At 47.0% G+C, this 13,376-nt stretch overlaps 1 non-coding gene across 1 annotated transcript; it reads left to right on the top strand.

Moving 5' to 3' along the window:
- Positions 1-308: 308 nt before the first annotated feature.
- LOC121983529 lies at positions 309-414 on the top strand. Its single transcript, XR_006112573.1, has one exon. It is a non-coding gene; the product is annotated as a small nucleolar RNA R71 (small nucleolar RNA).
- The last annotated feature ends 12,962 nt before the right edge of the window (positions 415-13,376 follow it).

The following is a 13,376-nucleotide window of genomic DNA, read 5'->3' as shown; positions in this document are numbered from 1 at the left end:
ATCTTTGCCCCTAAATGTTTGAACTCCCCGTTCTGTGACTTGTGATTTTCAAAACTCAAAGATGGTTGAGTTACAATTTGTTTGACAGGATCTATAGCATTTATGGCTTGCACTTCTTGAATGTTTGAGGGAGATTTCATCCAACTTATGTTTGACCATCATGGAGGTTCAATGTCACTTGATCAATTAACATATATGCTTCATCTACACTTTTGTCCATAAAAGAACCTCCAGCTGATGAATCTAATAAACTCTTATCTGAGAAAGAAATTCCCCCATAGAATATGTACAAAATCAACCATTTTTCAAAACTATGATGAGGACACTGTCTTTGAAGACTCTTAAATCTATCCCATGCTTCGAATAATGATTCTCTGTATGCTTGAGCAAAATTTGTTATGCAATTCCTCATATACACTGTTCTGCTTGGAGGGAAAAAATGATTCAGAAATTGCTTCTCCAATTGTTCCCAACTTGTGATGCTTTGAGGATGGAGAGAATATAACCAAGTCCTTGCTTTATCCTTGATACTGAAAGGAAATGCCATCAATCGAACTGCATCTGCTGACACTCCTTCACATTTCACCATATCACAAATCTCTAAAAATGTTTCAAGATGCAGATAAGGACTTTCTGATACTTCTCCTCCAAATTTGTGACATTGTATCATAAAAATTAACTCTGGGTCTAGTTGAAAACTTTCTGCTTCAATTTGAGGTTGCACAATGGGAGATAAAAATCTTGCAGAAAAGGGTGTAGAAAAATTTCTCATGGGCCTGCTTGACATGTTAGTGCTCATGGATATTCAAGAAAAAATTATAAAATAAAGAATCAAAAACAAGAAATAAAATGCAATATGAAAAGTAAGAAATAAAATGCAGAATTTATATTGCAAGAAAGAAAGTGCATAATGAAAACAAGAAAGAAAAGACAAAAGGGAAAAGAAATATATCTAGAATAATTCATATGCTAATCAACAAATGTGTTTATAAGTTCTTGTTATTCTTGATGCCTTTACGAAGTTTGATCTTCTCATACACAAGAACCATATTACAAGATATGTTTACAAAAGAAAAGTAGAGAGAAAAATAAAAGTTAGATCGAAAGAAAAATAGAGAAAAGATAGACTAGGATGCTAGAAATCAAGATTGCAAAGTTAGAATTAGAATTGCAATAAAATGAATTGTCAAGAAGTAGAAAGATATGCAAAAATTATGAAAACATAACTCTAAAGATTAGTTACAAATATGCTAATGTAAAGAAAAGTTATGTTATGCTTAGTCTAACTCAATTGATAATCTCTAATGTTATAGCGTAGTCCCCGGTAATGGCGCCAAAAACTTGTTGACTCTCCGCAAGTGTACGGAAATATCATAAGTAATAATAAAAGATATCGTATTCACAGGGACTGGAATAAGCACTAAAGATGTCTCAACACAAATTAGCTAAACAACTAATCAATTGGTTTTCAAAAGCTAAATGCAACTATGCAAAGTAAAACGTAGAAATGAAAGAATAAGAAACAAGAATAAGGGCAATGGTAAAGGTATGTTCTAGGAGTTTTGATTTCTTTGTAATGTTATTCAATGTAATGATCTACCAAATCTTATTCCTCAATTGACCATCATTTGTAAAAGGTTGTCGGTTCTCTCTTGCAATAGACAACCGGCCTAGGACTGAAATCTATACCTAAACGTGATCAATTAGGAATGAATCTATGTTGTCCTTACATTGGCTTGCCTGTCACGTGCGTCCCTCGGATAATCAACATGGAATTCATCACCCCTCAACTGCATCAAGATATAATATATAATCTATACAATCTATCCTACCCTCTTGAAATACCTAATTTCCTTTTCAAGATTACCTCTCAAAAGTTCTTACATGGGAATGTTCCTGTCACGAACGCCCCTCGGAAAATCGAATGAGAAGCAATCCATATAAGATCCACAAGATATTCAAACATTCAATCAAGCATGGTAATTGAGCCCTAATCACAATAATCCACATAAGAAAGAATAGATACAAACAGGGCAAAATCATAGAAATAGGAAATTGACAAATCCACAAGAATTTTACATCAAATCTCTATTACAAATACTCCCCCCATCCTAGAACAAGAGATCTAATCCATAAAACAAGGAAAGAAATCCAAAGATAAAGAGAATACAAGAATCTTGATCCTAAATCCGAGAAAGAAAGGGAAGAAAAGCTTATCTACGATGAAGAACCGTCTTCGGATCAAATCCTCGTTCCCCGGAGTCGAAACGATGAAGATCTGCCATTAGATCGCTGGAAATCCCTCCAAGAAGGTGGAGGAATGCCCCAAATCTTGATTCCCCCCAAAAGGGAGAAGATCCCCTTTCAAATCTTGAAGGAGGCCTTATATAGAGGAGAGGTTTAGGTGTCACACGACCCCGAAGCACGACCGTGTGAGGTTCACACGACCTAGCTCACTCCCCTCTCTGCCTAGCTTGCACGGCTGTGTGTGAGGCACGACCGTGGCACACACTGTTGGAACCCTAAGGTTGTTTTGGTGTGATCAACAAGTTAAGTTAGGTCCTGTGTATTTCTAACCGTGTGTCTAAGTGTGCAGGAGCTTAGGAGCACAAGTACTCGAGCGGAAGACGCAGCTAGCGAGAAGGACGACACGCGGTGCGTCCGAGGGACGAGGTGCTGTGGAAGAGTACTCCGGTGGACGAGAAGGAAGCGTGCGGTGGTTCCGAGGGACGAAAGCCGGAGCGGAAGATTGCTCGGGGGGCAAGAGACGCAGCTAGCGAGAAGGTCGGCACGGGGTGCGACCGAGGGACGAAGACTGCGGATGAGTACGCTGGTGGATGAGAAGGAAACACGCGGCGATTCCGAGGGACGAGAAGCCGGAGCGGATGGCTGCTCGAGAAGAACGGAAGTTGGGTTCGGGTGAGTCCTATTCCGGATGATAGAGATCACCCAAGCAAGCAGATCCAGAGCAAAAGACCCGGACCGAGGCGGGACTGAACCAAATATGAGGTCCCAGACAAAAAGTCAACCACTGTTGACTTTTTACTTCGGGGCGCCCGGAGCAGTCTGGGGCGCCTGGAATGGCTTAGGGCGCCCGGACCAGCATATTTGACCAGAACGCGTCATTCGCATTCTAAACGTTGGGGAATAAAGTTTTATCCCCCCCAGGGCGCCCGGAACCCTTTCAAGCGTCCCGACCAAGGCTATAAATATAACCTTGGTCCAGAAGCTTTTAAACGAACTCATTACTTGAAATTTCAACGCTTGTGTGCTCTAGAGTTGTAGTTGAGCTTCTGTTTCTGCACGTCAACGTTGTAAGAGCCTTCTCCGCCTGAAGGAGTTTTAGTGCTTAATCTTCCTTGGATTAACAATCACATCGGTTGTAACCAAGTAAATATCTTGTGCCTCATTCTTTTAATGTTTTATTTATCTACTCTATTTATTATGCAAGTGTTAGCTTAAAGAGTTCGAGAAGGGTTGTTCGTTATTTTTTATAGGGCTATTCAATAACCCCCTTCCAGTCGGCCGCAACGGTCCTACACACACTGCTTCTGCTTCCCTTGCACGGCCGTGTAGATATATATGGCTTGCTCTGCCTCTGGAAACCTCGCAAGACCGTGTGATGCACACGACTAGGGTCTTCTTGGTCTCTTGAAACCTTGCACGACCGTGTAGATTTACACGACCACGTACTGCTTCGGCTTTGGATGACTTGCATGGCCGTGTAGTGTACACGGCCTGACTTCTTATGACTTCAAATCTTGGCATGACCGTGTGAGGTTCACACAACCGTGGCCACTTCCATCTCTGCTACAACCACACGGCCAAGGATCTCCACATGGTCTGGGCAACCCCCCATGGCAAGGCCGTGTGAGGTCAAGGAATGGTGCCTTCCTTCTTTGTTCAATTGTCAAATCTTCTCCAAAATTGACTCCTGCATACAGAAATTGTACAAAAGTATATCTCCGAACAAAAAGAGTAAATATGCTTGAAAGGAAAGCTGGAAGTACGAAAATGCATAGATAAAGCATGTACAAAGTATGTGAATGTGCATCAAAATATGCTAAACAAGAGTATACAATCTACGCACATCAGAGACCAACCTGGAAGGTCGTTGGACGTGAGAGCATGCTCACTTATAACTCGCACTAAGACGAGAGTCTGGGACACCGACCTGGATAGTCGTTGGGCGTGAGAGCATGCTCACTTATAACTCGCACTGAGGTGAGAGTCTAGGACACCGACTTGCAAGGTCGTTGAGCGTGACAGCATGCTCACTTATAACTCGGATAGAGGCGAGAGTCTGGGAAATCGACTTGGAAAGGTCGTTGGGTGTGAGAGCATGCTCATTTATAACTTGCACTGAGGTGAGAGTCTGGGACACTGACCTGGAAGGTCGTTGGGCGTGAGAGTATGCTCACTTATAACTCGCACTGGGCGAGAGTCAGGGACACTGACCTTGAAAGGTCATTGGGGGTGAGAGCATGCTACTTATAACTCACACTGGGAAAGAGTCTGGGACACTGACCTAGAAAGATCGTTGGGCATGAGAGGATGCTCACTTATAACTCGTACTGGGCGAGAGTCTGGGACACCTACCTGGAAAGGTCGTTGGGCGTGAGAGCATGCTCACTTATAACTCGCACTGGGGCGAGAGTCAGGGACACCGACCTGGAAAGGTCGTTGGGTGTGAGAGCATGCTCACTTATAACTCACAGTGAAGCGAGAGTCTAGGACACTGACCTTGAAAGGTCGTTGGGCGTGAGAGCATGCTCACTTATAACTCACACTGGCGAGAGTCTGGGACACCGACCTAGAAAGGTCGTTGTGTGTGAGAGTATACTCACTTATAACTCGCACTGAGGCAAGAGTCTGGGACTCGGACCTAGAAAAGTCTTTGGGCGTGAGAGCATGCTCACTTATAACTCGCACTGAGGCGAGAGTCTGGGACACCAACCTGGAAAGGTCATTGGGCATGACAGCATGCTCACTTATAACTCGCACTGAGGTGAGAGTCTGGGATACTGACCTGGAAGGTCATTGGGTGTGAGAGTATGCTCACTTATAACTCACACTGGGCGAGAGTCTGAGACACCAACCTGGAAAGGTCGTTGGGCATGAGAGCATTCTCACTTATAACTCAAACTGGGGCGAGAGTCTGGGACACCGACCTGGAAAGGTCGTTGGACGTGAGAGCATGCTCACTTATAACTCGCACTAAGGCGAGAGTCTAGGACACTGACCTAGAAAGGTCGTTGGGAGTGAGAGCATGCTCACTTATAACTCGCAGTAGGGCGAGAGTCTGGGACACCGACCTGGAAAGGTCGTTGGGCGTGAGAGCATGCTCACTTTTAACTCGCACTAGGGCAATAGTCTGGGACACCGACCTGGAATGGTCGTTGGGCGTGAGAGCATACTCACTTATAACTCGCACTGGGCGAGAGTCTGGGACACCGACCTGGGAAGGTCGTTGGGCGTGAGAGCATGCTCACTTATAACTCACACTGGGGCGAGAGTTTGGGACACCGACATGGAAAGATCGTTGGACGTGAGAGCATGCTCGCTTATAACTCACATTAGGGCGAGAGTCTGGGACACCGACCTGGAAAGTTCGTTGGGTGTGAGAGAATGCTCACTTATAACTCGTACTGGGGTGAGAGTCTGGGACACTGACCTGGAAAGGTCGTTGGGCGTGAGAGCATGCTCACTTATAACTCGCACTGAGGCGAGAGTCTGGGACTCCGACCTGGAAAAGTCTTTGGACGTGAGAGCATGCTCACTTATAACTCGCACTGAGGCGAGAGTCTGGGACACCGACTTGGAAAGGTCGTTGGGCGTGAGAGCATGCTCACTTATAACTCGCACTTAGGTGAGAGTCTGGGATACCGACCTGGAAGGTCGTTGGGCGTGAGAGCATGCTCACTTATAACTCGCACTGAGGCGAGAGTCTGGGACTCCGACCTGGAAAGGTCATTGGGCGTGAGAGCACGCTCACTTATAACTCGCACTGGGGCGAGAGTCTGGGGCACCGACCTGGAAAGGTCATTGGGCGTGAGAGCATGCTCACTTATAACTCGCACTGGGATGAGAGTCTGGGACACCGACCTGGAAAGGTCCTTGGGCGTGAGAGCATGCTCACTTATAACTCACACTGGGACGAGAGTCTGGGACACCGACTTGGAATGGTCATTGGGCGTGAGAGCATGCTCACTTATAACTCACACTGAGGCGAGTGTCTAGGACACCGACTTGGAAGGTCGTTGGGCGTGAGAGCATGCTCACTTATAACTCTCACTGCGGTGAGAGTCTGGGACACCGACCTGGAAAGGTCATTGGGCGTGAGAGCATGGTCACTTATAACTCACACTGAGGCGAGAGTCTGGGACATCGACCTGGAAGGTCATTGGGCGTGAGAGCATGGTCACTTATAACTCGCACTGAGGTGAGAGTCTGGGACATCGACCTGGAAGGTCATTGGGCGTGAGAGCATGGTCACTTATAACTCGCACTGGGCGAGAGTCTGGGACACCGACCTGGAAAGGTCATTGGGCGTGAGAGCATGCTCACTTATAACTCGCACTGGGGTGAGAGTCTGGAACACTGTCCTGGAAAGGTCGTTGGGCGTGAGAGCATGCTCACTTATAACTCGCACTGGGGCGAGAGTCTGGGCCACCGACCTAGAAAGGTCGTTGGGAGTGAGAGCATGCTCACTTATAACTCGCATTGGGGCGAGAGTCTGGGACACTGACCTGGAAAGGTCGTTGGGCGTGAGAGCATGCTCACTTATAACTCGCACTGGGGTGAGAGTCTGGGACACTGACCTGGAAAGGTGGTCGGACGTGAGAGCATGCTCACTTATAACTCGCACTTGGGCGAGAGTCTGGGACACCGACCTGGGAAGGTCGTTGGGCGTGAGAGCATGCTCACTTATAACTCGCACTGGGGTGAGAGTCTGGGACACCGACCTGGAAAGGTCGTCAGACGTGAGAGCATGCTCACTTATAACTCGCACTGGAGCGAGAGTCTGGGACACCGACTTGGGAAGGTCGTTGGGCGTGAGAGCATGCTTACTTGTAACTCGCACTGGGGTGAGAGTCTAACACACTGACCTTGAAAGGTCGTTGGACGTGAGAGCATGTTCACTTATAACTCGCACTGGGGCGAGAGTCTGGGACACCGACTTGGAAAGGTCGTTGGGTGTGAGAGCTTGCTCACTTATAACTCGTACTGGGGTGAGAGTCTGAGGCACCGACCTGGAAAGGTCGTTGGGCGTGAAAGCATGCTCACTTATAACTCGCATTGAGGCGAGAGTCTGGGACACCGACTTGGAAAGGTCGTTGGGCGTGAGAGCATGCTCATTTATAACTCGCACTAGGGCGAGAGTCTGGGACACCGACCTAGAAAGGTCGTTGGGTGTGAGAGCATGCTCACTTATAACTCGCACTAGGGCAAGAGTCTGGGACACCGACCTGGAAAGGTCGTTGGGCGTGAGAGCATGCTCACTTCTAACTCGCTCTGAGGTGAGAGCTTGGAACACCGACTTGGAAGGTCGTTGGGTGTAAGAGCATACTCACTTATAACTCGCACTGAGTCGAGAGTCTGAGACCCGACATGGAAGGTCGATAAAATGTTCTTTGGGGGCTGATCCAGGAATCGACTTTGATATTTGAAGACTGGCTTGGGGATTATCCCCAAAATTCCCGCTCTAGTGTCGCATTTTAGGTGTCCAGCTAATTGTGCGCTACTCGAGACGTTTCTTGCAAATAGCTCACACAAACTTTAATCAGATAAGTTATTTGTTTACTAAAATCTTAATGAGAGCCAAATTCGAATTCCTGCTTCTCTTTATTTTCCCTCTTTTTTCTCTAGGTGGTCTCATAACCCTGACGTATGACTTTTCTTTGTTTTTCCCGAAGTAACTGCATGACCGTGTTTCCTTTTGACGTATGACCTTCCTGCGTCGGAATGATGCCGTACGAAAATCTCTTTTCATGATTTGTTTGTCACGTCCATCATTAATACCTTTTTAATACCTTTCATTGGGAAGTGATGCGTGCCCCACTAACCTTTCTTGCCACTGTGACTGATCAACGCCTTTTGGCATGCGACCCTAGAACCGACGACTCAAATTATTATGCCTTCCCTCCTTTCGATGCTTCCTAGGGGTTTGACTTTATAAACCCTAAAGGTTGTCTGCCGTCTTCTTCTCATCATTCGTGCTACTTTCGACTTTTCCACTTCTTTTTGCTCTTCCTGCTAAGTCTTCCTTCCGTGTTTGTTTCTTGCAAACGCTTCTTTTCCTCTTCATCTCCCTCAGTTCCCTCATGGCTGAAGGTAATGTGGTACTCTGGTATTCATATTATATTTCAGACTTGGATGATAGCGACTTATTCCAGATCAGTACTAACTTGCACCTTACCGAAAACTATCAACTGCGAGCTCCCCGACCGGATGAACATCCTTCTTCCCCTCCCCAAGACTTTGTAACTTTCTTTAAGGACCAGCTCTTGGGAGGTCTCCGCTTTCCTCTTCATCCAATTTTCTCTTCCTTGAGTGAATATTTTAGTATTCCATTTTCACAGTTTGCTCCCAATGCTATTCGTGCTATCTCTGGCATGGTCATCCTCTGTAGGGTATACCAGATTCCTTTAACCGCACAACTCTTCCACCACTTCTATTCTCTGAAACGATCCGAGCCTAGTGTGTTCATGGTGCAATCCAAGGTCAGATGTAAGTTCTTCCTTGATATGTCCTCCTCCAATAAGGGTTAGAAGTCTCGCTTCTTTATCATCAGACTGCCTGAGTTAGTATCCTGGCCGACCAACTGGCATTCTAGCCTTCCCTCACCTTTTGAATTACCAGAGCACAGGCATCAACCTGTCTGCCATACATCTTCAGAGAAAATAAAGGGCGTCCGCCTTCTCCTGTCTATAATACTGCGAGAATGCTTTTTGCACTTTTTTGGACTCAGCCCGATCCCCTCAGATATAGGAGCTCCATTCGGTAAGACTTTGTTTTTCCTTCTGCTAGTCTTCGTTAACTGAGATATTTTCTTCTTACTTTGCAGATGCTGCTATATTTCGGGCCTATTCGCGTGAATCAAGCAGGCTACCCAGCAATGTTTTGAAGGCTATGGGTGAGGAAATCGCAAGAGGCCTCGCTGTTCCCTTGACTATTTCCTCCCAGGAAACAGCAACAGAGCCAGCAGAGTCCTCCAGCCAACTTCTTCTGGAAGTAGTCCTCCCGGAAGCTGGCTCTGTAGCTCTAGAGCCCATCGCGGAGGAGCGGCCTCTTTCTCCGCCTCCAGATAAGCGCCTGCACCTCCAGCAAAAACATAAAAGAGTCACTCTGGTAGTCCAATCTTCCCCTTCGCTTCCTCCTCTAGGGCAGACTTCCTCCCAAGTCCGAAAGGTCCGGGTCAAAACAACTAGAACCCCAGTCCTTGAGTCTTCTCCTATGGCAGAAGTCCCTGTACCTACTCCTGTCCGAGTCTTAGCCCCAGAGCAGGTCAGCCTCCCCGCTGGAGACCAGCCCAGGAGTTCTACAACCCCATTTGTTCCTCCTGCAACCCCCTCCCCATCATCTGCTCACACCAGGGCACTGCTTCCTGGCACCTGCCCTCTATAACCAGATCAGATTCAGTAGTGGGGTTGACCGAGGCTGGTGGTACTTCTATCCGCGGCAAGGTTCAACTGCACGGAGACTTAGCCACCTACTGGAGGTCGGCAAATGAGCAGTTCTTTGGCGGCTCCTAGTGGGGAGGGTTGGATATGGCTTCGCAACACATTATATCGGCGAGTCTACCTTTTCCTGACCTGATTATTTAACATTATTTCTGACTTCCCTCTTTTTGCCTGGCAGACCTGCTCCGCAAGCCTTAGCCTAACCCAATTTGTCGCCAAGCTGCTGAAGGAGAATGAGTCACTGAGGGCTCAGGTTCAAGAATTGGATTTGCCCCTCACTCCCCGTGATCCGCTCGATCCTCTAACTACGGATGACCCTCTGGATTCTTATCTTCACTCTGTAGGGGAGTCCGCTTGGTCAGCTAGGAATCTGGCTCAGGTGTCGTCCGAAAAGATAAAGGAACGACAAGTGGCCCTGAAGACCAGTGATTCAAAATTGAACTCAGAGGGTCAGCGTCGTCGTCAGTTGGCGACAGAGTTGGAGGAGAAAGAGTCAGAGCTGACCGCTTTCTCACCGGATCTGAAGGCACTCCAAGAGTCTAAGAAAGCCTTGCAGAAAGACCTAGGAGTTGCCCGAGCAGACCTGGCTGCAAGTGCTGACCGGGAAAAAGCTCTCCAGGCTCAACGGGATCTGGACCAGGCTATTATCAAGTCTCTTCAGGAAGATCTTCTCAAAGTCCAGGCGGAGGCTTCTACCCTTAAGCAGGAGAATGCGCTGGCTCTGGCAGCTGCAGACAAAGTAAAGGTAGAGCTGGTGGAATATAGGTCAGGCGAAAATGATCGCCTTAGATCCTATAGAATTTCCTACGTTAAGTCTCTGCTCTTCCAGAAGAAGATAGGCGATCTCATCGATTGGATGCTCTGCTACGGGGGCGTGGGTGCTGTGCGCCAGTTGTTTGAACAAGGACTTCTTCACTCTGCCCCCTCAGATGACTTCCTCGATAGGGATCGCCTGATGCGATAACTTCCTGATGAAGCCTTCTCGTCCTTCATTGCAGACGACGACTTTCTGGCTCTTCCTGTTCCTCCCCTGAGTGATGTACCTCCTATAGACCCTCAGTCATGATGTAAAACTTTTAATGTGTAGAAATTCCAGATCTGCTTTTATTCAAAGTTGTTTAAACTTAGAAAATCCATCGGTCTACTTTTATCTGAACTTGCTTAAACTTAGGAAATTCCTTGGTGATCATCTCTATCTTGAGAATTCTCTATTTTACTTATTCCCGGACCCCAGATCTATTTTGCCCATGATGGCATTCTGATTGGTGTCCCTGACCTGGGCTTCTGGTTGCTTAAGGTCCCGAGTTGGCTCCTTAACAGGGTTCGTCCTCCCAAACTTTGGCAAACTAGGGCGAAGGAAGGAGAGAGAGAAAAAGTGCAAAGATCTCAAACGCTTCGTACTACAGTAGTGCGCTTTCCCAAGGCAACCTCATGATGACCCTCGTACATCGAGCCATCTACAGTGGCTCCATTTTTTGTGATGATCCGACGAACCCCTTTGCTTGGATATCTTAAACCGCTTTTATTGTGAGCCGCTGGATGGTGGTTTGACCTTAATACGCTTATGAATGTCGGCTATAAATAGGTCGCCTCCTCTACGCTCTACCCCATGGAACTTTTTCGCCTGCTTCCTCCTTCTGCTCTCGCTTTCTGTTTGCTCTGTGTTGTTCCTGCCTGATCTCTTGCTCCCTCTTGCCTCCTGCTTCACCTTCTTGTCCTTTGCCTCGCACCTGACTCCTTTCTATGGCTTTTCCTAACATCGTTTACCCCCCGGAGTTTCGTCCTTCGCGGGTGTAGATCTAGATGATCTTCGTTTCACTTATGAAATCCCAGATGACTTTCACATCATAATTCCTAACATTCTCTACCAGGCTTCCTCCCCTCCAGTGGGGTACGTCACCTTTTACAAGGAGCATTTTGTTGCTGGGCTACGCTTTCCCATTCACCCTTTATTTTCGGATGTAAGTCGATATTTTCGAATCTCACTGGGCCAATTAACCCCCAATTCCATAAGAATCCTATGTGGGTCTGTGGTCTTGTGTGAAGTTTGCGAACTCTCCTGGTCTGCCCGCCTATTCCATTATTTCTTCACTCCTTGCCAACATAGTGAGGGTTTGTTTCACTTCCAGGGTCATACCCGAACCACCTTCTTTTGTCCCATTCCATCCTCTGAACCTAATTGGAAGGATAAATACTTTTTTCTTAATTTTCCTTCCGCTGTGGACTGGTGTTACGTAACCACAAGTGTACGGTTTCGTCGTCAGTAAAATATAAGATTGTCGAACCACAGAGATTGTTGACTAAGCACTAGAGATGTTGCAAAATAAGTTATCTAGACGGTCGAAAGTTGGCTTTGGCGCTTGCGAACTACTGAGTGTGATTTAAGAGAGGGAAAGAAGGTTGAGAAGAAGAGAGAGGAGAGAGAGAGTTGATCTTGGAGGGAGTTGAGTTTCGGGAGATGGATTCTATGATTTCGGTTTCATTGTAATACTAGGAGATACTACATAAATTGCCTAGTTTCTACCCTCTATGTCCATGCTCTTGTAAGAAGTTAGATTGGTCAATATCCCTAAGTATCTAATAGACACGATCCTTGAGAAATCCTGTAACGGTTAGCCCCTGTCACTAGGGCGCCTTGGTAGATCACAGGAGTTCGTGTCTAGTAAATAGCAATAAAGATAAAGGTAGATGGTACGGGTTCCTACTTCCTTATGAAGGAATTACCTCTCCTTTCAAGAGAATGTCCTAGATGTCCGTGAACGGGTTACCCTTGTCACTAGGGCCTCTCGGGTATACGATCTAGATCACTCTCTCTACAAGAGCAACAATTCCTAAGGGATTATTTCTCCTTTCAAGGGAACGTCTTAGACGTCCGGAAAGGATTACCCCTGTCATGAGGGTACCTTGGTCAATACGCTCTAGGGCATTCCCTTGCATGATCAACAATCCTCCACAACAATCAACGAAGCATGCATAGTCACACACACAACTCATCAATATGAACAAAATCATTAACAAGTCATTGAATAGAAACAAGATGAATCTACATAGTTTTGCATCTCCATCGTATTACAAATACTCCCTAATACTAGAAGAGGGTTTACTCCATTGTGGGGGAAGAACAACCCCAGAACATAAAGAAAAACATACTTACAACCCTAGAAGAAAAGGAAGAAGGGATGCTTGATGATTCCGATGTCTTGGTGATGCTTCCTTGCTCCGGAGATGGACGGATCGTCAAGGGATGGCGGTGGATAAAGCTCTAGGGTTTCCCCCGAAGGAGAAAACCCTTTCCCCAGGAGAGGGACGAAGTCCCCAAACCAAAGATGATCCAAAAATAGGTTTCTTGACCCTTTATAAGCTAGGGTATGGGCTCCGCACAGCCCGTGACACGGCCATGCAAGATTGGCACGACCACGTCCATCCTCTCCTCTGGTGAATCTGCACGGCCGTGCCGATTGGCACGATCGTATGGTCTCTGGCTTTTGTTCCCTGAGGCCCGGCCGTGCAAGGATGCACGACTGGGCATTCCTTTGTCTCAGCCTGGGGTGGCACGGCCATGCAATGATGCACGACTGTGTGCTGCTTTGCCTCTGCCATGGGCGCATGGTCGTGCAAGGGTGCACGACCATGCACTGCTTTGCCTCTGCCATGGCCGCACGACCGTGCAGGGGTGCACGGTCGTGCACTGCT

The sequence above is a fragment of the Zingiber officinale genome, chromosome 5A (assembly GCF_018446385.1).
Source record: "Zingiber officinale cultivar Zhangliang chromosome 5A, Zo_v1.1, whole genome shotgun sequence".
NCBI classification, from domain to species: domain Eukaryota; kingdom Viridiplantae; phylum Streptophyta; class Magnoliopsida; order Zingiberales; family Zingiberaceae; genus Zingiber; species Zingiber officinale.
Note: the sequence above shows the minus strand (reverse complement) of the source record. Positions and strands in the feature narration are given on the sequence as shown.